Genomic DNA, 25,053 nt, shown 5'->3' with positions numbered 1-25,053 from the left:
ACGTCTAGCCGGGAGGAGTGGTAACCGTGGAAGCACTGAATATTCTGAGGTCTGAGGTCGTGGCGACCCCAGACATCAAGTAGTATGGGGGGGGGGCGAGTGCAGTTGCAGCCAGACCGGCGACCAATCAGCGGAGCCGGTAGCGATCAACAGGTAGTTTGGCGGTTTGAGTCTGAACAGGTGTCTCTGGCTGCATACGTTTTGCTCGCTGGCAAACCTTGCTGGTGTTGTTGTCGTTGTTGGACATTTCTTCCCTAGTAGTTTTATATAGTTTGTTGCGACGTATTTGTAGAGGGAAGAGCAGGCTCAATCTCTTGAAGGAGATTATTGTCACAATATATATATATATATATATATATATATATATATATATATATATATATATATATATATATATATATATATATATATATATATATATATATATATATATATATATATATATATATATATATATATATATATAAGATTTTTATAGATCTATTATTAGCTCTCGTCGGATTTCCGCTAACCAGAGCATGATTTAGCAAATACAAATTAGGTGGAAAGACACTTAAATACCAGTCATAAAGGTATGTTTTTTAAGACGATTTTGTACCATAGGATATGATGGAAAAAACTCGAATATTGAAACCTTGGAGTTGAAAATTTTGATGCTGTAAGCTTGGAAGGCGCGATCTGTGAAGCTGGGAAGCTAAAAGCACGGAATGAATAAGAATTCAATTTCACCTTGAAGGGAGATTACCTGAAGTACTCAGGTTTGCAGGAAATTGTAAGGGAAGGCAGTGTGATGTCTCTAATGCTGCAATTACTCCATCTCTTCCCCAGCACTCTCACACCTCGTCACTGAACCCCAACCATGATCTATCCATCATCGAACTACGCATCACACCCTATTCAAAATGCCGCCTTCCTCCTCGGATACTAACAATAATATGATTTCTCCTCTCATCCCTATCCCTTTTCCCCCCATGTCCATCTCAAATTGGCACAAGCACCGTACTATCCTATGCCTATGTTACCCCCAGCTCTTACCTCTTCCCGTAGTATGTTTTGCTCAACCAAATAAACATCACAGATACGGAATCCAAAATATCACCGAAAATGGTTACATATTCTAAGCTTATAATTCTTGATGATTTTGTATAGAAAATTACCCCTCGTAGTCCCCGGTACACTGAAACTTGAATACTCTCCCGACACTCCTAGAAAAAGCTAAGCATGTGCTCATTTCCATGCTTCAGAGCCCAAACTGGATAATACTATTTACTGAGCCCATTCGTTCGATTTGCCACAATGTACAAAATCCACTTTCTAAACCTAACCGGAAACGCACGAACCCCTAAGCTATCCACTAAACTTAAGCAAGCGATGCATAGAAATCAAGGATTTTTTATGAGCCGCTACTGTCCATAGCACGTTTTATTTGTTGTTGTTATTGATTTAGACGACGATCGTAGTCTCGGAAGCGCCCAGGCAACCCGACTTCCGAAAAGGGCGAAAAGGGATGCGAACCCATGTAGCCTCTTCAGTGTGCGGACATGGCCGGTGGTTCGAAAAGTATCGCGAAGAATCACAAATCTGTTATCGCACGTTGTATCTGGTACGTTGGTTACCATTACGGACCATAACGTCGTATTTGTTGAGAAGACGAGTCGTTTTATTGCCTCGGAGATATTACTCGTCCAGAAGGATATTAAATGTTCACAAGTTAGAGCTTTCACGGTACCACAGATGTCGCTGGGTTTTCTGGTGGATTCATTGAGCAATTTTCCAGTCACTCGGGTGTACAACAACAAGCGTGCAGTAATTATATATATTTTATTTTGCATTAAACTAAATTTGTCATTAACTAAAATGATGTTGTAACTGCTTTTCAAGGTTCTTACAGCACATGGTTCGTATTATTACAAGAAATATTAGCACAAAGTTGTCAAACTTATAACCAGGTCGTGATGGCCACAGTATTAGGAACTCATAAAATAACCAACTGCTCTTCATAATGAGTTTCGACCCATGTCTCGGAGAAGATCCGCGGTGTGAGTTAAACTTGTTCTCTCGAACAACGCATTGCATTTTGTGGTCAAAATCCCAAATGGATAAAATATGATTGTATATCATAGCGGCTCGCAAACCTTTACGATTGGATAGTTTTGGGCTACTGTTTATGTGGCGGGCAGTTCGAGGCTCTGATTTCCCAGGTGAATGAAATGTTATTATCCACGATGAATGTACGTTTTGATAATTGTATTCCTAAAGTTATTCATCCCTGAACTTGTCTTCTTCATTTTTAATGATCATAATTTTGAACCGTATTCGAAAAGTTGTCTTAATATCGAGTAATAGAGCAAGCAATATTTTCTGGCTCTCGATGGAAACATTTGGCTAAAGTTCTTTCATAATAAACGGTAGATATTGCACTGTATAATTTGCCTAGCATGAAATGATATCTGGAATAATGTTTCTCCTTCACATCTCCCGCGCAACTTCCTCAATATTTAACGTTCGTGTTTACTAGAGATTGTCACATCGTAGCCATCAGGAGTCCATGTTGTCTGGTGACTTTAAGACATCTTGAATTCACTTAGGAGGTAATGATCTGCATCTCAAGTTGAGTAGAATGTTTCATTTACATCAGTAATATTATCGATTATTTTTTTGGGGGGAAAATGCTGCCCCGAGTGAGGATCGAACTCACGACCTTGAGATTATGAGACTCACGCGCTGCCTACTGCGCCACCGAGGCACATTCCGATCATTTGATGGTATCTGCTATGGCATAAAGTCTGTTCCATCCTCTCGAACATTTCCAGCAGAATCGTCTCAAAATTCAAAAGTTTTTCTCCTGCTCAATTACTTAGTGAAGCGAGGTATGTCAATAGTTCTCACGACTCTACACTTGGTCTGATTCAGCTCAGTAAGTAGTGCGAATTCTCAGAGAAACTTTTTAGCGGATCTAAAACCTAGCAGCAGCAGGAACAGCAGCAGCAGGAACAGCAGCAATGTCCTGAAGTCTGCTGACCTATATGAGATATGTGGCTCATCCTGCATAATAGTATGATAGAAATAATGTGTCATTAACGTTGTCTCGCTGAAAACAACAATATAAATTTTATGAAATGTATAATACAAAAATAATATTTTGGAAATATGTGTCAAAGGATTGTGAAGAGTAATATTGTGTATGGATGAGAGACCGGAGCCACCATTGTGGCCAGGTGCTTTCATTCCGGTTCTTTTGATAATTAAAACCTATTGTTTAAATTATGTTCATCGTTAGCTTTGACACTATAGTCAAGTGAACTCTTCTCATTGTAAAAATATTAAATTATTTAGCAGTTGATATTTCATATATTATATTACCTGCATTATGAAAATATAGCCTCTTTAAACAATTCATATTGGAGCTAATTCGCGTTTTACTTATTCGCTATTTATTGGTAGTTGCCTTGTATCTAATATAGACTTTATTAGGTATTTAGTGAACTTTTATCAGGTATCAGGTATTTATGAACTTATCAGGTATTCGATGCTGTAGAGTGTTACCCTGATGTCAAGGCAATTATTTTATTATAAAGATTTATTAATTTATACTCGTCTCATCACTTAATTAAAAGGCACCCTACTATCTCTAAGAACTTATCAACTTTCAAGTACATTATCGTATTCTGTAACTTTAAGTAATAATACATGATCACTATTCCCTAGCTTACTTCCTATTTCGATTTCATTTATTTGTGTCTCCCTGTTACTTAACACTAAGTCAAAAATATTATTTTCTCGATTTGGCTCCTTAATGTGTTGCTTAAGGAAGCAATCGTCAACTCATTAAAAAAAACTTCTACTTCGATATTTCCTGTTTCGTTAAACATGTCTATTCCACAAATATTAAAGTCGCCCTTAACACAAACACTGATCTAGATGATTTAGATATTTCATCCCATAGATACTTTGCTTCTCTTCTGTCTAAGTTTGGTGGCCTGTATATAACTCCTATTATTATTAAAAGGTAAGACTATTATCTTTTTCTTTTCATTTGGTTTCCTATGAAGACTGAAGTGACTTAATACGCACTCGCTAGAGCGATGCAGGACATGGGGAAATATTATCGGAGATTTTAAATGAATTTGGGGACTAAATTACGGGGGATGTGAACAGTGTCTTCACACTGTCAGAACCGACAACGATGTTGTTTGAGCTTGATCACTTTTGTTTGAAGAGCGATATTGAAATATTCTGGTTTTCAATGAGGATTGTGTGTGAGTGCCTGCAAGTTAGCATTGTTAAAACAAATAGCATTACAGGTTTTAAGAAACATGAGAATATAATAATGTAGGATAGTCCAGAAGGTCTATTAGTCCTCATGAGGAATCACGGATTAATATATACTCTGCGGATTAGGTTATTTGTGTTCTAACACGTTATTTCGTGGCTTATTCTTTGCATCTGAATATCTACCTTGAGGTGCTTCCGGGGCTTAGCGTCCACGCGGTCCGGTCGTCGACCAGGCCTCCTGAATCTACCCCACACTCATTTTTTAAATCTAATCTACGCTTTATCAATCCAGCGATTTATTCAAGAATTTGTTCTATAAATCAAAAATTTTTGCCGAACTATTAGTTAACCTTATTTTACCTTCATCTAAACTTATTTAATTTATATGTATTGTTTCTTGTTCTATTTTGCCTTGATATATTTAAAGCTTACTTTACATCTCCTTTCTTCTATCCTTTCATTAATTTGCACTTCATTAGTGTCACCACTTCTTACTAGAGAATGTAAACCTGTAAATTGTTTCTTTTCGAGCCTGTGTTTTTAATTATTCATGCATATTGTAAACAATAGAGTTCCCAAATAGGACACTGAGGCACTTTACTAGTATCGATATCTCTAGTGAATAGAGACAAAATACTTGTTTATAATACCACCGGTTTCTTTGTCATTGTTAGTTACCTCGCCAGTCTCAGCTTTCAGTAGACCAGTCTTCATAATGTTTCATATTTCTAATAAAAAAAATCTTTAGGATTGTCTCTTCCTACCTTAATAACATGGTTCCTATTTTCCTTTACCTTTTCTCACTTGGTTTTAAGATTTCCTACCAGTTTGAGAAACTGTTCTTCTTGATAGATTGAATAGGTTCATGGGCAAGTGGAGGTAAATTTAAACAGGAACTACCTAGTAATGGTCCATAGCCTTCTGCAGTACTCCCTACTTGTTTTGATCTTGTGTTTAACAATATGTCTATTAGAGAAAATGGGCATTGTTTCCAATGTAAAATAAAATAAAATAACCCACAGCAAAATAATTTGGCATTCAGTTGTGATTTTTATTTTAAGGTCTACATTGTTTTGTATGCTAATTGCCCAAGCATGATAATCAGTATCCCATGTGGTCTAGTGGCTAGGATACCTGGCTTTCACCCAGGAGCCCCGGGTTCGATTCCCGGCATGGGAAATTATTTAAAAATAAAAATACATGATTTTGTTTCGTTCGCTCAGGAGCGGCCTGGAAGGAGGATCTAACTCACGGCTGTGAAATTAAGAAACGCTCTCCACCACCTAGACGTAGATTAACAAGGCACATTGTTTGTCATCAAGGGAAATTATGTCAGTTTCGGGCTGCTTACTATCCCATAAAGTCATATTATGAAACTTACTGACTGCATCCTTAGCCACCAAAACATGCTATGGCACTGGCAAAGTACGTCATTAATATTATAACAACTGCGTACTACAAACATTGGTATCAAGGCGTATTATTAAATAATATGTCTTCATGGCTTATTATGAAGTTTGCTTACTACATTCCACGACACCAAGTTATATTATGACACATGCATATAACACCGTCAAGTTATTTAATGACAATTGGATACTACATATTACGTCAACAAAGCATTTTATATTTGCTGCATATTATGACATCAAGGCATATTACAACAATTGATACCTATGCTTCTCCCTTCGAGTGAATCATACATTTATTTGGGCATTGTTATAAGAAAACAAGATGCAAATAGTGCAGGATTGATAGGTAGACAGACAAGCGGATAGATAGATAGCTATATTGATAGCTATATTGATAGAAAACCGATCTATGTCTTTCTTGATAGAAAGATTGATTGATCTATGCCGCCTGAAAGATAAAACAGAGTGAGATAACAAGTATTTTTTTTTAGACACATATCATTCACATTTTTTCTATCTCTATTACAATTTTTTTGAAGGTTAGATTGTTCTTGTTTTCTTCAGGATTACCAATAACCACATCTTTACATATGTGTTCGTTCACTCTGCTAGTTGGTTTTCGAACATTGTATGTACATTGGAAATAAGTAAAAGATATATTTCATCATCATTATTGTCCCAAGGGGTCCAGTGGGTAGGATGTCAGGCTTTTCCCCCGGAAACCTCGGTTCGGTTTCTAGCAAGGGAAACATTTTGATTAATTTTTAAAATTTGTTGACATATCTCTGAAAATAGCTTTTCCTGGTGTTAATCTTAATCACGACTGTTATTCTCAGACTTACGAGCTCCGAACAGTACCACTTGTACTGTAATAAGCCACGAGAGAGACCGAGAGTAAGAGTGAGAGAATTATCAGGGATAAGCGCCAAGCCATTACGACTATATATAGCACTTGGAAGGGGATAAGGATAAGGATTTGGATGGGAAAGGGGGGGGGGGAAAGGAATGGTCCCCGTGCATGAAGCGAGACCATCGCTCTACCGTTTCACCATTTGGTCACCATTTGGTCCGGGAGACATCTTCCGTCACGCAGGGTGCAGTTGCGCCTCCACAGATCTCCAGTATCATCTTTTGATACTGGTAATGGCTCGAAAGGGCCACCACTTACGGGCTATTCATGCCCGTGCCACCTCTTGGGTGGCTTAATCTTTATCAATCAATCAATCTCTACCGTCCATCCCAAGTTGTTGGGCATCGAGAGGAAGAATGAGAGAAAGAAAACAAAAAAGTAAGTGATAATCAGAAGAAGGCTGCAAACAGAGAACAAGCGACAAGATTTTATTTAGTGCATATCCTCGTTATTATTAAGCAACGCTTCAATTAATCCACAAAGCTTTTATATAGGGACAAATTTACGAGAGAGCCAAAAATGCTATTTTCCCACTTTTGCAATCCCCTGTTCAGCCACCCGGGAAGAGTGTAAACAACCGTACAGAAGGAGGAACACTCTGCACTATAAAATCTGCTTCAATTTTCCCCTCGTTTGAAGCGCATCAGATTTTTTATATAAAAGTAGTTTTACAATAATGTTCGTCTAACCATTTGTGTACCTTAATTAATTTTTTGAAAGCCTTGCCCCGGGACAAAGCTGGAAAAACGGTGTGGATATAATGGAGAATATAAACATTGATAACGTTGATTCTCTGTTAATTGAACGTTACTTAAATATGTTTTGCATTAGAGACTCCTTTGCAGAGTTTGCATTAGATTCCTTAGTAACTTAGTTACACATGCGTTCATATCTACTGGATTTTTTCTATCTTAAGTTTGTTCCTTAAGCTTTAAGCTACATGTAGGTCAGTGGCTTGGATACTCGATTCCAGGAAGCCAAGTAATACTTAGATTTACATTTACAATCTCAAGCAATTGTTTCCGAAAATTAGTGCCCCGAGTGAGGATCGAACTCACGACCTTGAGATTATGAGACTCACGCGCTGCCTACTGCGCCATCGAGGCTATGCATGCATCACGTAAGCTTAAAAGTTATATTAAAAGTATGAAAAGGAGTATAGAATAGAAACTTTATACCAGGACAAACTTTCTATGTATAATTATAGTGTCCACCAGAGACACTGTAACCGAGAGACTTACAGCTGTTTTCCAATACTTACAGTGTGATAAATGTAGCCCTCTTGGCTCTCTGCCTTCAAAGTGATCAATATTATTGAATGTTTAAATCTTCATCGTCAATATTTTTCTTTCAACTTTTATGGGGAAAGGAGTTATCAGCCCTATTGAAATAGAAAAGCAAATTACATAGGAGGAATAACATGTCTAAAAAAGAATTCCTTATCCATCTGCTATAAAACTGTAACATCTTCACGATGAAAAAGTACCATGAAACTAATGAGTACATAAACAGCAGAACCCATCCCCTAAATACAATCAGGTGTAAAGGGTTACTTGTGAGCAGTCATTAACAAAATGTCAAACATTCACTTTCGTAATTAACTAATGGCATTCACTTTTCTTACCTGTCACTTGAATGCTCTCGTAACCAATCTTATCTTCGCTCAGTTAAATTGACTAAAACATCTTAGTAAATCTAAGCTTTTGATCAAATATTTAACAAATAACTGTACTACTTGTTTTCTATTTTTTTCTATTGTGAATTGATTATTATTGACATATATATATATATATATATATATATATATATATATATATATATATATATATATATATATATATATATATATATATATATCTATACATATATATATATATATATATATATATATATATATATATATATATATATATATATATAAATATATATATATATATATCTATACATATATATATATATATATATATATATATATATATATATATATATATATATATATATATATATATATATATATATATATATATATATATATATATATATATATATATATACATAAGCAATGCATATAAGGCCATGTCATAGTGATCCTGTAATTGTGATAGGCAATAGCACCCTGTTCTGAAATCATGTTGATCAGAGTTATGTAGACGATATGATTCGATGTGTTTTGAGATCTTACTTTTTATCAAATCTTCAAATATTTTTATGATGTGTGATGTTAGTGCTATCGGCCTGTACTTTTTGGCTCTGCTTTATTCCCTTCTTTCGGGGTCTGGGAACTTTCTTAGGAATTACCCCAGAAAAGTTTGCGTTTTGACTATATTACTCCCAGACTTGAAAGTAAACAAAAACAAGCTAATACCAAATGTTTTTCTAATGACGAATAAACATCCCACAAGGTCAAGAATTATTAAAAGACTGAAAAAGCCACACACTTGCTGTAATAACGATGTGTGACCAAACGTTATTCCTTTCTTCTCAATACAGCGTCTCTGAGTAATATTCATCACAGCAATAACGAACTGATCTGCAATATCTCTTACAGTTTGAATAACTGTAACACTTGATTGACAGTCAAGAGGCGGTACCAAAGAGCCCAAGCTCAACAACAGTAAGCAAAACTAGGTGAGTACACTCCATTGGTCGCGGGTTCAAGTCACCTCAGTATTTCAGTTGATTTTCTCAATAATAATGATAATACAATTAATAATAATAAAAAATCATTAAAAGGAGCTCAGGTAAGCACCCATGGGTTCGACCTGTGGACTGTAAGATCGCAGTCAACGCTCCAACACCTGGACCACTGAGGCTCCTGATTATTCTTGCTTGGTCACTGATCTTATGTTATGTAAACACTAACATTGTGATTACCGGATGGAAATGACGTGTGTTCACTTGACTTGTATGTGTGTGAAAGAGTGCTGGAATGGAAATGGTTTTTGACATCTTAGTTTCTGAATGAATAATAATTGTAATCAGAAACTTTCTTCGTAAAACTTACACCATCATTATAATAATGGTTGGCCTAAACAGCAGCCTAAGTCAAACTTAAATCTTTTGGTTTATATTTTAGAAACTTATATTTTCTGGTTTACATAAGTGTAAACTAGTTAATAGTTCTGAAGGAATTTTTATTCGATCATTTGGCGCCCTGAAACTCTTTAGGTCAGCATTTTTTCTAGCTGTGAAAGGGGCTGTTATTGTGCACCAGTATTTCACTCTGGAGAGCACTAGCGTCTTGAAAAAGTATAATAATTTTTAAGGGGGCATATCAATGTAAAATTAAAAGTGGTTCAATTTGCTTATAAATTTTTTTATGAAATGGTTATAGAAAGGGCTGCAGCTGGTCCAAGTTTCATCATCACACCCTAAACAGAAAAGGAGAAAAAAAATAAACAACGAATTATGCAACGAATTTTCAAATAGTTTCAGGGAACACATGTGTCAACTAAAATCATTTCTATAACACTCAGATATTAAATTAAGCACATAATAAAGGATTCTAGTGATCAGTTTTATCAAAAAAGTGTTCAGTGCAATAATATAATTTTTCAAAGTTACCCTTCTAAAAAAATATGCAATATATGATATTTATAAATTTTTATAAAATCAACAAATAGACTTTGGACTAAAATGTCTACTAGATTCTGTAGAAGCACAAACGCTACATATAAGGTGTAATTTGCATGTAAATTGATTAATAAATGAAAGCTCTGAAGTAATTTGAAGGTGTAAATTACTTTCCAGAGTAAAATAAAGATCCAAGTTCGGCCACCTGTAGCTGAGCTTGACTTCGACAGATTTCGTTCATAATTGACACCCTTGCAGATAGGCATCCATTGAGCAAGGTGTGCAAGTTTCATGCAAATCCCTTGATAACAAACGAGAAAAAAATATTGGCCAAAGAAAAAAAAAAAAAATTTAAATATAAATATATTGCACATACATATTACAATTATTACAAGAGTTTGTGCTTCTACAGCACATAGTAGACATTTTAGTTGACACATGTGTTCCCTGAGATTATTTGAGAATGTTGAACATTCGTTGCATAATACGTTGTGTATTTTTTTTCTCCTTTTCTGTTTAGGGTGTGATGGTGAAACTTGGACCAGTTGCAGCCCTTTCTATAACCATTTCATAAAAAAATTTATAAGCAAATTGAACAACTTTTAATTTATAATGATTTAGAATGATATGCCCCCTTAATGCAAAGGATGAAACGGTACGATAGTTTGTGTCCTTGTCTGTGTCTGTTATGAGAATGAGAAAGAGTACTGGAGCATGCACAGTACCCTGAGGGACTGAACTCTTCACGGTTGATGGTCCGGATTTTATTGTGTTGACTATTGCACACTGGGTTATGTTCATTAAGAAATTGTAGATCCGTCAGCCTATATGTCCAGTGGTTCATTTTGAACCCATTTTTTGTACAATAACATCATAGTAAGATTTATCGAAGTCTTTTGCGAATTCCGAATATATTAAGTCAGCATTTTGTTTGTCTGGCATAGCATCTAAGGCCATGTCTAAGTGATCTAGCAATTGTGATAGGCAAGAGCACACTGTTCTGAAATCGTGTTGACTAGGGTTCTGTAAACTCTGTGATTCCATGTGTTTTGTGATCTTTCTTCTTATCACTTTTTCAAAGATTTTTTATATGTGATGTTAGTGCTATCGGCCTGTAGTTTTTGCCTCTGCTTTATGTCCTCCTTTCGGGGTCTGGGAACTTTCTTGGGAATTACCCCAAAAATGTTTGCAATCCAATTATATTACTCCCAGATTTGAAAGTAAATTAGAACAAGCTAATACTAATTGATTTTATAATGACGAATAAACATTACACAAGGTCATGAATTAATAAAATACTGAAAAAGCCACACTTGCTGTAATAACGATAAGTAACCAAAAGTTATTCCTTTCTAATCAATACAGCTTCACTGAATAACATTCATCACAGCCATAACAAACTGATTTACAATATCTCTTTCAGTTTAAATAACTGTAACACTTCACTGACAGTCAGGAGGAGGACCAAAGAGCCCAAGCTCAACCCCATCAAGCACAATTAGGTGAGTACGGTCCGTTAGTCGGGGGGTTTGAGTCACCTCAGAGTTTCAGTTGATTTTCCCAATAATAATAATAATAATAATAATAATAATAATAATAATAATAATAATAATAATAATAATAATAATAATAATAATAATAATAATAATAATAATAATAATAATAATAATAATTAATCATTAAAAGGAGCATATTAAAGCAGTTGGGTTCGACCTGTGGACTGTAAGGCCACGGTAGACGCTCCCACACCTGGACCACTGCGGCTCCTGATTATTCTTGCTTGGTCACTGATCTTATGTTATGTAAACACTAACATTGTGATTACCGGATGGAAATGACGTGTGTTCACTTGACTTGTATGTGTGTGAAAGAGTGCTGGAATGGAAATGGTTTTTGACATCTTAGTTTCTGAATGAATATTAAACGTTATCAGACACTTTCTTCGTAAAACTTACACAAATCATTATAATAATAGCTATAGTAAACAGGTGTACAGCAGTCCAAGTCAAACTTAAATTTTTTGGTTTATATTTTACAAACCTACATATTCTGGTTTATATCAGTGTAAACTAGTTAATAGTTCTGTAGGAATTTTTACTCGATCATTTGGCGCTTTGAAACTCTTCAGGTCAGCAAATTCTCCAGCTGTGAAAGGGGCTGTTATTGTGCACCAGAATTCCACTCTAGAGAGCACTAGCGTCTTGAAAAGTTTAATCATTTGTTTAGCATCTCTTGTTTGAAAGGTTCTTGTGATCCATGCTGTCAATTTTCTTGCAGTTTTGACGTATACCTTACTGTGTTCTTTAAAGGTAAGGTCTATTCTGCCACAATTATACCCAAATCATTTACAATTCTTTTACTGTCTATGGAATATACAAAGAAATCACAGTAACGTGCTGTATCAATGAAAAATCTGTTGCAGCTGTGATAAGGATTCGAATCTAAGCACTGGGTATTTCCAGGCACACGCCTTAGACAATTAGGCCTCTACTTTGTATATGGTATGATTTTATTGCGTTTTGTTCGTGGTTTTCGTTCTTATATATTTTTTCCATTGTGCAGGAGCTAGAAATTATCTTCACCAAATACCTTATTATTTTCTATTTTTATCATATAGGCCCATTGAAAGACCTTATTTTCATCAGTTTAAAGGTTTGTTGTGTCCTCTGTGTTGTCTAATCTCAAACAAATCCTGGTGTCATCTGCAAGGGATGAAACTGTACGATTTTTTGTGTCCTTGTCTGTGTCTGTTATGAGAATGAGAAAGAGTTCTGGAGCATGCACAGTACCCTGAGGGACTGAACTCTTCACGATTGATGGTCCGAATTTTACTGTGTTGACTGTTGCACACTGGGATATGTTAGTTAAGAAATTGTAGATCTGTCTGCTTATATGTCCAGTGGTTCCTTTTGAACGCATTTTGTGTACAATCCTACCATAGTAACATTTATCGAAGTCTTTTGCGAATTCTAAATATATTAAGTCAGCGTTTTATTTGTCTTGCAAAGCATCTAAGGCCATATCATAGTAATCCAATAATTGTGATATGCAATGGCGCCCTGTTCTGAAATCGAGTTGACTAGGGTTATGTAGACGCTGTGATTCTATGTGTTTTGTGATCTTATTTCTTATAAATTTTTCAAGGATTTTTAGGATGCGTGATGTTAGTGCTATCGGTCTATAGTTTTTGCCTTTGCTTTATTCCCTCCTTTCGGGGTCGGGGAACTTTCTTGGGAATTACCCAAAAATAGTTTGCGATACGATTTGTTACTCACTGACTTGAAAGTAAACAAAAACAAGCTAATGCTAATTGTTTTTCTAATGACGAATTAACATCCCACAAGGTTAAGATTTAATGAAAGACTGAAAGAGCCACACTTGCTGTAATAACGATAAATGAAAAACAGTTATTCCTTTCTACTCAATACAGCGTTTCTGATCAATATTCATCACAGCCATAACCAACCGATCTGCAATATCTCTTACAGTTTGAATAACTGTATCACTTGATTGACAATCACCAGGCGGGACCAAAGAGCCCAAGCTTAACTTCAGCAAGCACAACTAGGTGAGTACAGTCCGTTATCGGGGGTTCAAGTCATCTCAGAGTTCCAGTTGATTTTCTCAATAACAATAATAATAATCATAATAATAATAATAATAATAATAATAATAATTAATAATTAAAAGGAGCATATGAGGGGAGCTGGGTTCGACCTGTGGACTGTAAGGCCACAGTAAACGCTCCAACACCTGGACCACTGAGGCTCCTGATTATTCTTGCTTGGTCACTGATCTTATGTTATGTAAACACTAACATTGTGATTACCGGATGGAAATGACGTGTGTTCACTTGACTTGTATGTGTTTGAAAGAGTGCTGGAATGGAAATGGTTTTTGACATCTTAGTTTCTGAATGAATGTTAATCGTAATCAGAAACTTTCTTCGTAAAACTTACACCATCATTATAATAATGGTTGGACTAAACAGCAGTTCAAGTCAAACTTAATTTTTTTGGTTTATATTTTAGAAACTTACATTTTCTGGTTTACCTAAGTGTAAACTAGTTAATAGTTCTGAAGGAATTTTTATTCGATCATTTGGCGCCCTGAAACTCTTTAGGTCAGCATTTTTTCTCTAGCTGTGAAAGGGGCTGTTATTGTGCACAAGTATTTCACTCTGGAGAGCACTAGCGTCTTGAAAAAGTATAATAACTAGTGCAGCATCTTTTGCTTGAAAGGTTCTTTTGATCCATCTTCTCATATTTCTAGTAGTTTTGACGGCTATTTTATCGTGTTCTTTGAAGGTAAGGTCTATTCTGCCACGATTATATCCAAATCCTTTACAATTCTGTTACAGTATACACAGAGAAATCACAGTAACGTGTTCTATCAATGAGAAAATCCGTTGTAACCGTGATAAGGATTCGAACCTAAGCACTGGTTATTCCCAGGCACACGCCCTAGACAATTAGGCCACGATTTTTTTATGGTATGATTTTACTGCGTTTTATTCGTGGTTTTACTTTCGTATATATTTTTTCCATAGTGCAGGAGCTGGAACCTTTTTTCCCTAAATACCATATTATTTTCTGAGGTCCATTGAAATACATGATTTTTATTAGTTTAAAGGTTTGTTGTGTTCACTGCGTTGTCTAATCTTAAGAAAATTCAGGTGTCATCTGCAAAGGATAAAACGGTACTATAGTTTGTGTTCTTGTCTGTGTCTAATATGAGAATGAGAAATAGTACTGGATCATGCACAGTACCCTGAGGGACTGATGTCTTCACGGTTGATGGTGCGGATTTTACTTGGATGACTCTTGCACACTGGGTTGTTAGTAAGGAGATTCTAAATCCATCTCCCTATATTTCCGGTGATTCCTTTTGAACGCATTTTGCGCACACTATCGCAATGGTAACATTTATCGAAGACTTTGGCAAATTCTGAATATATTAAGTCAGCGTTCTGTTTGTCTTGCGTAGTATCTAAGGCCATGTCCTAGTAATCCAGCAATTGTGATATGCAAGAGCACACTGTTCTGAAATCGTGTTGACCAGGGTTATGTAAACTCTGTGATTCCATGTGTTTTGTGATTATTCTTCTTATCACTTTTTTAAAGATTTTTATGATGTGTGATGTTAGTGCTATCGGCCTGTAGCTTTTGCCTCTGCTTTATGTCCTCCTTTCGGGGTCTGGGAACTTTCTTGGGAATTACCCCAAAAATCTTTGCGATACAATTATATTCCTCCCAGATTTGAAAGTAAACAAAAACAAGCTAATGCTAATTGCTTCTATAATGACGAATAAACATCCCACAAGGTCAAGAATTATTAAATGACTGAAAAAGCCACACACTTGCTGTAATGACGAAGTGTGACCAAAAGTTATTCCTTTCTATTCAATACAGCGTCTCTGAGTAATTTTCATCTCAGTGATAACGAACTGATCTGCAATATCTCTTACAGTTTGAATAACTGTAACACTTGATTGACAGTCATGAGGCGGGACCAAAGAGCCCAAGCTCAACCCCTGAAAGCAAAACTAGGTGAGTACAGTCCTTTAGTTATAGGTTCGAGTCACCTCAAAGTTGGAATTGATTTTCTCAATAATAATAATAACAATAATAATAATAATATTAATAATAATAATTATAATAATAATAATAATAATAATAGTAATAATAATACAAATTAAAACTAAAAGGAGGCCACGACGTAGACTTGGGTTCGACCTGTGGACTGTAAGGCCACAGTAGACGCTCCAACACCTGGACCACTGAGGCTCCTGATTATTCTTGCTTGGTCACTGATCTTATGTTATGTAAACACTAACATTGTGATTACCAGATGAAATTACGTGTGTTCACTTGATTTATGTGTGTGTGAAAGAGTGCTGGAATGGAAACAGTTTTGGACACCATTGTTTTAGAATGAATGTTAAACGTAATCAGACACTTTGTTCGTAAAGTTACACAAATCATTACAATAATGGCTGGACTAAAGAGGTGTACAGCAGTCTAAGTCAAAATTTATCTTTCTTGGATCATTTTTTATAAACTTGCATTTTGTTTGGTTTACCTAAGTGTAAACTAGTTTATAGTTCTTTAGGAATGTTTATTTGAAAATGCTCACTACATTCAGGGTTCCTGCCCGCCATTTGAGGAGCTGGAGGAACTCGACAACTTATGGTAATCATCTTTGTACCCTATATGTAACTCCTTGTTTTGTAACGAAGTTTAAATAAAACAAATATATATGTGTATATACAAAAGAATGTGGGTGATAGGAGAAGATAATATTAGTGTTCAGTGAGACTCCACACTCTTCTCTGAATTCTCCTTATTTTCTTCTCCGAGGCTATGGGTCCCCACATTTGCACCAGAGGTGGTATCCTCACAAACTTTATATATATATATATATATATATATATATATATATATATATATATATATATATATATATATATATATATATATATATATATATATTATTAAATATGACCGAAAAAGTAAGATTAATAATTCTAACACGAATTTTCTCAATCTTTCGTACATTTCTTTTCACTGTTGGAGGTAAATAAAAAATCAATTCTCCAAAATTCATTTTTATTTCTAGTCTGACGCGACACGAGCGCGTTTCGTAAAACTTATTACATTTTCAAAGACTTTAGTTTACAAATACACAACTGAATAGAACTGATTGATGATTTGATGAAGATTAAGTCACCCAAAAGGTGGCACGGGCATGAATAGCCCGTAAGTGGTGGCCCTTTTAAGCCATTACCAGTATCAAGAGCTGATACTGAAGATCTGTGGAGGTGCGAATGCACCCTGCATGACGGGAGATGTCTCCCTTGTGAATGTGTTAAGATGAAGATGAAGCCACCCAAAAGGTGGCACGGGCATGAATAGCTCGTAAGTGGTGGCCATTTTAAGCCATTACCAGTATCAAGAGCTGATACTGAAGATCTGTGGAGGTGCGAATGCACCCTGCATGACGGGAGATGTCTCCCTTGTACTCACCTAATTGTACTCACCTAATTGTGCTTGCGGGGGTTGAGCTTTGGCTCTTTGGTCCCGCCTCTCAACTGTCAATCAACTGGTGTACAGATTCCTGAGCCTACTGGGCTCTATCTCTGGGCTTGTGAATGTGTTAAGATGAAGATGAAGCCACCCAAAAGGTGGCACGGGCATGAATAGCTCGTAAGTGGTGGGCATGAATAGCTCTTTCTAGGTGTTTAACGATGCATAAGCAACAGGGCTCCATTAAGGAACATATAATCTCTTCCCACAACCAAACCATCGCCAGAGAATTCCTAGTAAACAACACAGAAATCATCGATAGATACAGCGATAGCAGGCGGCTTGCCGTTTGCGAGGCACTACACATCAAGAAGTCAACACCAGCAATCAACAGCCAATTATTGCACAACTATATTCTACCCACCTCAAGACTCCGCTCCAATATAGAAACATCAAGAAATATGGACCAATAGGCTTTCTACAAACACTTCTATTCAATATCCATTGTTTCGTGTTCTGTCTTGTGTTGATGAAATTAATACCCTATTAATACTCTTGTTCTGTCTTGTGTTGATGAAATTAATACCCTATTAATACCACATTTTGTTCTGTCTTGTGTTAATGCCACATCACCCATTCCACCTCACTCAAATGTAGATATAAAATCGGAGATGCGTAAGTTCTATTCAGTTGTGTATTTGTGAACTAAAGTCTTTGAAAATGTAATAAGTTTTACGAAACGCGCTCGTGCCGCGTCAGACTAGAAATAAAAATGAATTTTGGAGAATTGATTTTTGATTTACCTCCAACAGTGAAGCGTAATGTACGAAAGATTGAGAAAATTCGTGTTAGAATTATTAATCTTACTTTTTCGGTAATATTTAATAATATATATATATATATATATATATATATATATATATATATATATATATATATATATATATATATATACATATATATATATATATATATATATATATATATATATATATATATATATATATATCTATGTATATATATATATATATATATATATATATATATATATATATATATATATATATATATATATATATATATATATATATATATATATATATATATATATGTCGTACCTAGTAGCCAGAACTCACTCCTCAGCCTACTATGCAAGGCCAAATTTGCCTAGTAAGCCAAGTTTTCATGAATTAATTGTTTTTCGACTACCTAACCTACCTAACCTAACCTAACCTAACTTTTTCGGCTACCTAACCTAACCTAACCTATAAAGATAGGTTAGGTTAGGTTAGGTAGGGTTGGTTAGGTTCGGTCATATATCTACGTTAATTTTAACTCCAATAAAAGAAATTGACCTCATACATAATGAAATGGGTAGCTTTATCATTTCATAAGAAAAAAATTAGAGAAAATATATTAATTAAGGAAAACTTGGCTTATTAGGCAAATTTGGTCTTGCATATTAGGCTGAGAAGTGCGTTCTGGCTACTAGGTACGACATATATATATATATATATATATATATATATATATATATATATATATATATATATATATATATATATATGTATGTCGTACCTAGTAGCCAGAACGCACTTCTCAGCCTACTATGCAAGGCCCGATTTGCCTAATAACCCAAGTTTTCCTGAATTAATATATTTTCTCTAATTTTTTTCTTATGAAATGATAAAGCTACCCATTTCATTATGTATGATGTCATTTTTTTTTATTGTAGTTAAAATTAACGTAGATATATGACCGAACCTAACCAACCCTACCTAACCTAACCTAACCTATCTTTATAGGTTAGGTTGGGTTAGGTAGCCGAAAAAGTTAGGTTAGGTTAGGTTAGGTAGGTTAGATAGTCGAAAAAACATTAATTCATGAAAACTTGGCTTATTAGGCAAATCGGGCCTTGCATAGTAGGCCCAGAAGTGCGTTCTGGCTATTAGGTAGGACATGTATATATATATATATATATATATATATATATATATATATATATATATATATATATATATATATATATATATATTAGTATATTTTGGTAGCAGTCTTTCCTGTAGACATATATTATTAAATATGACCGAAAAAGTAAGATTAATAATTCTAACACGAATTTTCTCAATCTTTCGTACATTACGCTTCACTGTTGGAGGTAAATCAAAAATTAATTTTCCAAAATTCATTTTTATTTCTAGTCTGACGCGACACGGGCGCGTTTAGTAAAACTTATTACATTTTCAAAGACTTTAGTTCACAAATACACAACTGAATAGAACTTACGTATCTCCGATTTTATATCTACATTTGAGTGAGGTGGGAGGGGTGATGTGGCATTAACACAAGACAGAACAAGAGGGGATATTAATAGGGTATTAAAAGTATCAACACAAGACAGAACACAAACAATGGGTATTGAATAGAAGTGTTTGTAGAAAGCCTATTGGTCCATATTTCTTGATGCTTCTATATTGGAGCGGAGTCTTGAGGTGGGTAGAATATAGTTGTGCAATAATTGGCTGTTGATTGCTGGTGTTGACTTCTTGATGTGTAGTGCCTCGCAAACGTCAAGCGATAGCAGGCGGCTTGACGTTTGCGAGGCACTACACATCAAGAAGTCAACACCAGCAATCAACAGCCAATTATTGCACAACTATATTCTACCCACCTCAAGACTCCGCTCCAATATAGAAGCATCAAGAAATATGGACCAATAGGCTTTCTACAAACACTTCTATTCAATACCCATTGTTTGTGTTCTGTCTTGTGTTGATACTTTTAATACCCTATTAATATCCCCTCTTGTTCTGTCTTGTGTTAATGCCACATCACCCCTCCCACCTCACTCAAATGTAGATATAAAATCGGAGATACGTAAGTTCTATTCAGTTGTGTATTTGTGAACTAAAGTCTTTGAAAATGTAATAAGTTTTACGAAACGCGCCCGTGTCGCGTCAGACTAGAAATAAAAATGAATTTTGGAGAATTAATTTTTGATTTACCTCCAACAGTGAAGCGTAATGTACGAAAGATTGAGAAAATTCGTGTTAGAATTATTAATCTTACTTTTTCGGTCATATTTAATAATATATATATATATATATATATATATATATATATATATATATATATATATATATATATATATATATATATGTCGTACCTAGTAGCCAGAACGCACTTCTCAGCCTACTATGCAAGGCCCGATTTGCCTAATAAGCCAAGTTTTCCTGAATTAATATATTTTCTCTAATTTTTTTCTTATGAAATGATAAAGCTACCCATTTCATTATGTATGAGGTCAATTTTTTTTATTGGAGTTAAAATTACCATAGATATATGACCGAACCTAACCAACCCTACCTAACCTAACCTAACCTATCTTTATAAGTTAGGTTAGGTTAGGTAGCCGAAAAAGTTCGGTTATTTTAGGTTAGGTAGGTTAGGTAGTCGAAAAACAATTAATTCATGAAAACTTGGCTTATTAGGCAAATCGGGCCTTGCATAGTAGGCTGAGAAGTGCGTTCTGGCTACTAGGTACGATATATATATATATATATATATATATATATATATATATATATATATATATATATATATATATATATATATATATATATATATATGTATATATATATATATATATATATATATATATATATATATATATATATATATATATATATATATATATATATATATATATATATATATATATATATATATATCTGGAAAAGTCACATAAATTACGTCTAAATAAAGATTTTGCTCGATAACTAAACAGCCTCAGAATATTTTTTAAGCCCGATTTTTTTATGACTGATATATAAAGTGTCACATATTTATTTTATCATTTTGTAATAATATCACACTCCTCAACTTTTACCAGCTGAAAAGAACCGCCTGTGTCAGACTCAAACTCTAAGTGGCAGAGGCAAAACTTATTCACTTTTTTGAGGACGGAAAACTTATCTGAGGTTTGTTCCAGTCTGTTCTGTAAAGCTTCCCATAACGGGGCATTATTGTTGGCATTATTGTTTCAGGAAGAAAGCATCTTAAGTTGTGTCTGTCTTGTCGATGAAAAATTCTTATAAAGGACGATGCTTACTGCTGTTGTAACAAAGTTTTGTTAAATATTTGTGACAATTATTCCGATAAAAATTAGGGTCGACGTTTGAGTGACTGTGTAGAAAGAAACAAATAGAAAAAGAAACATTAACAGACCATTTAATCTTAATGAGACAGTGTGCGCTCCTCCATTTACCTATACTCAAAGAATGTTAGTGAAATGTGATATATAAAGCCCGTAGACTTTAACGTCGTCCAAATTATTCTGCATCATAATGCACCCACAGTCTGCCAGTGCAGACTACTTATCACATGCTCTATATGACTAACGATCCTGTGTGATGGGTATTTTTTTAGCATCACGTAGCTAGCTTTTTGACACACTGCACTTCCTTTCATATAGTCTAGTGTAGCTGCACAAATGCAGATGTACCTGTCATCATACATCAGATAGTAACATCATACATCAGATAGAGAGTAAAATTCTGACAAGATAAATAAGCTAAGCTAAATGCTAAAATTAAAATGCTAAAAATCTACAGAAGTAAATGAACTGAAGACAACCGTATTCCTCATCCCTGAAACGAGGAACCTAACACTAAATAATTACATAAATTCACAAATAAATTCGCAGAAACAGATCATCTGTCGTCATTAGTACTACCGCTATCAACGGTAACAGAAGAAGCAAGAACTGTACCAGGTATAGCAGCCACCAATTGGCTCGTGCCAAATCGACACAATAAGAATACACACATGGTACAACAAGAGTATACCTGATGTAGCAAAGTGGAACGTACAGGCAGCTTCAAGCAGAATATCCACCTATTACCAAAAATGCTTACTCAGATATATCATAGATATTGTATCGCTTCAAGAGACACTATTGCAAGGATATGATATAAGGTTTCCATGTTCGTAAAAGTTTAGATTTTACAAAAGTTAATTTTGTCAAAATGAACATTTGTACATACCATGTACTCATGTAAGGAACGCAACTAGTTGTGGTAAAGGATTTGATATATAAGCTACGAAGTTACATTTCGGAAATATAATCATCATACTATATAATACTTGCAGCATCCCTAAAGAGCCAAGCTAGACATCAGGTCGTTACAAGCAGCTGCAAAGAGCTCCTTAATTATTGTAAGAGAACGTCAACGCTAAGCACATATCATTGAAAGCAAGAACTGTTACAAAAAATATAGCAGGTACCCACGTAACTAACACTTACAGAAATACCAGACATTCAAATCATGAACCCAAAATAGCTAACTCTTATGAATGAAAGTCTTTTAGACTTAACCTTTGTATCTGCAGTAGTCAAAGGTAAAATAACATCGCAGATATACGATGTTCTCATCGATAACCTTAAAGTTATGCTGACACTGGTTGACAAGACAAAAATTATTATTGCCAGACTACTACTAAAATGAATCACTTTCAAAGCAAACCAGAAATTATTTAAAATTATTTAAAAGTACTTTAAAAAATGAAGGAGTCGTTCGAGTCTCAAGTTGACCTAGATAAAATTTACATAGCTTCGAGAATTTTTCGTCATTACTAGTGACTAACACATGGGACCTCTGGCACAAACTAGGTGAGTACATCGTAGCCAGTGACTTTACAATTTTTTTGTAATAATGTTAAATATATTTCTCCTCACTCAATAATTAACCCATAAACTGTCGTCTCACATGCCTGGTTACTTCTCTGGAGGCTCGCGTTGGATCCCGATATAAATCATAAGAAAACAACTGGCCAGAGTGGGAGAACGATCTCCTGACTTTGAAACTGCAAGATTCTCTCGTTCAGCAAGACTGTATTGCACCACGATACTTAAAAATTGAGCGAAGAAAGTACACGAAAATGGATAAAACAGAATGCATTTTGGTCAATATAGAAGTAATCAGCCGCTACATAAATAATTACTCTGAGGGGGTGATTTACCGGTCTCTAATTTTCATATTAATTGCAAATAAATGCCTCCCTTATGTGTGTTCAAACGGATTGTATATCAAAATGTATTGCTTTCCAACATATAACTGTGAGATATTATTTAATACAGTGAACGTTTTAATATAATATATGTTCTTATGTATTCGTAATGTTAAATTGTATACGAAATATACAATTGTATATATGTACAAATATACAATAATATATGTAATAATGAAATAAATAAATAACTGAAGTTCTGCCTTTTTTGGGATCTAAGAATCACCATGAATAATTTTAACACGTTTGCACTGAAATATGTTTTAAAGGGGAACATTACTGAGCCATAAAACACTTCCTTTTGTCTGGTAAATGTTGTGAAATAACAGAGCCTCCTTTACAGCATTTCACAGCTTTAGAACATTGATGTGTGATAAGTATTAGTGACTGTATTGTTTTACTTTAGTTTGGGTACAGGATAGAAAATAAGTAAAATGATAGGTATAATCGCAAGCATTTACTAACTAAATATTATTAGCCGCAAGTACAACAAATCAAACAATGAATTAAAGTACGTAATAACTTTCATTGATTGTTGTGTTTCTGTGTAGTTTTCATCGTCGTAATAAATTCAATGTTTTTACTGTCATTATTTTGTATTATCTTCTCGTTTCATTCAGACAAACAAAGTTCTTCATTACAAAAGTTGTTAATTACTTTACCATTAAATGCTTCAGATAGCTGATGACAGAATGTAACCCTATAAATGTAACACTGGGATTATATTTCAATTAAACGTAATTATGTATTATCTATCTTTAATCTGATTGCAAGAAAATGGCCTCCAGGCTCTGGGTGTCCGAGGCTGGAGGCCAGACAGTTTCGGTTGGCCACACGGAATGTGATGAATGTTGAATGTATAGCGAATATCATAGAGCAGTATAGGTCGACCCCTATTCCTCTCGTTAAGAAGGAGTGGCTCCTACTGAGACAATCATCTACTCCAATTATGCCTGAAATGTAGGTGTGATTGATCATTATGATACAATAGATTTTCCTGCTGTTATCGATGTTGATTCAAGTTGATACAAGTAGTTGATTAAAATTATCTATCGCAGTCAACTCTGAAGGACGAGAGTAGCTCCAGTGGACCAATTTTCCTGTCAAAATGTTGTATTCTTGATATCAGAGAATGTATTTAGTTTATTTAATAATCTGTAACATCAAAACACTTATATAAATTTTCCGGATTTTCGAAAGTTGTTTCCCGAGACAGTTCGAGGTAGTTCATGACTGTCTTAAGTAACTATATTCTGTAGGTAAATACCCAAGCCTACGGCAATTGTGTGTTGGAGGGCTGCTCTCAAACCTGCAGTATATGCTGCAGGTCTGCTCTCAATCCTGCTGTATATGTTATAGGTCTGCTCTCAATCCTGCTGTATATGTTATAGGTCTGCTCTCAATCCTGCTCTATATGTTATAGGTCTGCTCTCAATCCTGCATTAACTGTGTGTCTCAGCTGTTCAAGGAAGTTTGCAATAAATAGTCGTTGCAACTCTTTATCCAAACCTGCGGAAAGTGTAAGTTAAAAGTGTTAACTCAAATTTCATTCTGTTATATATTGGAGTTGAATCGTTTTATACAATACGTATTTTCCAGGGAATAACATTTCGTTACTATTGGAGACTATAGGATCTACTGACTTAATTTATTTAACAGTATATTTAGTTCCTTTTTAAAAAATGTGTTTCATTACGTCATTTGGCATGTTTTTTATTGTGAATATCTTGCCGTATTATGCTAAGTATTGCTTGTTGTCGTTAGTAATAACTTAAAAAAAATATTTGTT

At 34.7% G+C, this 25,053-nt stretch overlaps 3 non-coding genes across 3 annotated transcripts; 1 reads left to right on the top strand and 2 right to left on the bottom strand.

The window, feature by feature from the left end:
- Positions 1–2,673: 2,673 nt before the first annotated feature.
- Positions 2,674–2,746, bottom strand: TRNAM-CAU (transfer RNA methionine (anticodon CAU)). The gene has a single exon. It is a non-coding gene; the product is annotated as a tRNA-Met (tRNA).
- A 2,636-nt stretch (positions 2,747–5,382) lies between these two features.
- Positions 5,383–5,454, top strand: TRNAE-UUC (transfer RNA glutamic acid (anticodon UUC)). Its single transcript has one exon. It is a non-coding gene; the product is annotated as a tRNA-Glu (tRNA).
- A 2,176-nt stretch (positions 5,455–7,630) lies between these two features.
- Positions 7,631–7,703, bottom strand: TRNAM-CAU (transfer RNA methionine (anticodon CAU)). The gene has a single exon. It is a non-coding gene; the product is annotated as a tRNA-Met (tRNA).
- Between the last annotated feature and the right edge of the window lie 17,350 nt (positions 7,704–25,053).

This window comes from Procambarus clarkii, chromosome 18, assembly GCF_040958095.1.
Source record: "Procambarus clarkii isolate CNS0578487 chromosome 18, FALCON_Pclarkii_2.0, whole genome shotgun sequence".
Lineage (NCBI taxonomy): Eukaryota > Metazoa > Arthropoda > Malacostraca > Decapoda > Cambaridae > Procambarus > Procambarus clarkii.
Note: the sequence above shows the minus strand (reverse complement) of the source record. Positions and strands in the feature narration are given on the sequence as shown.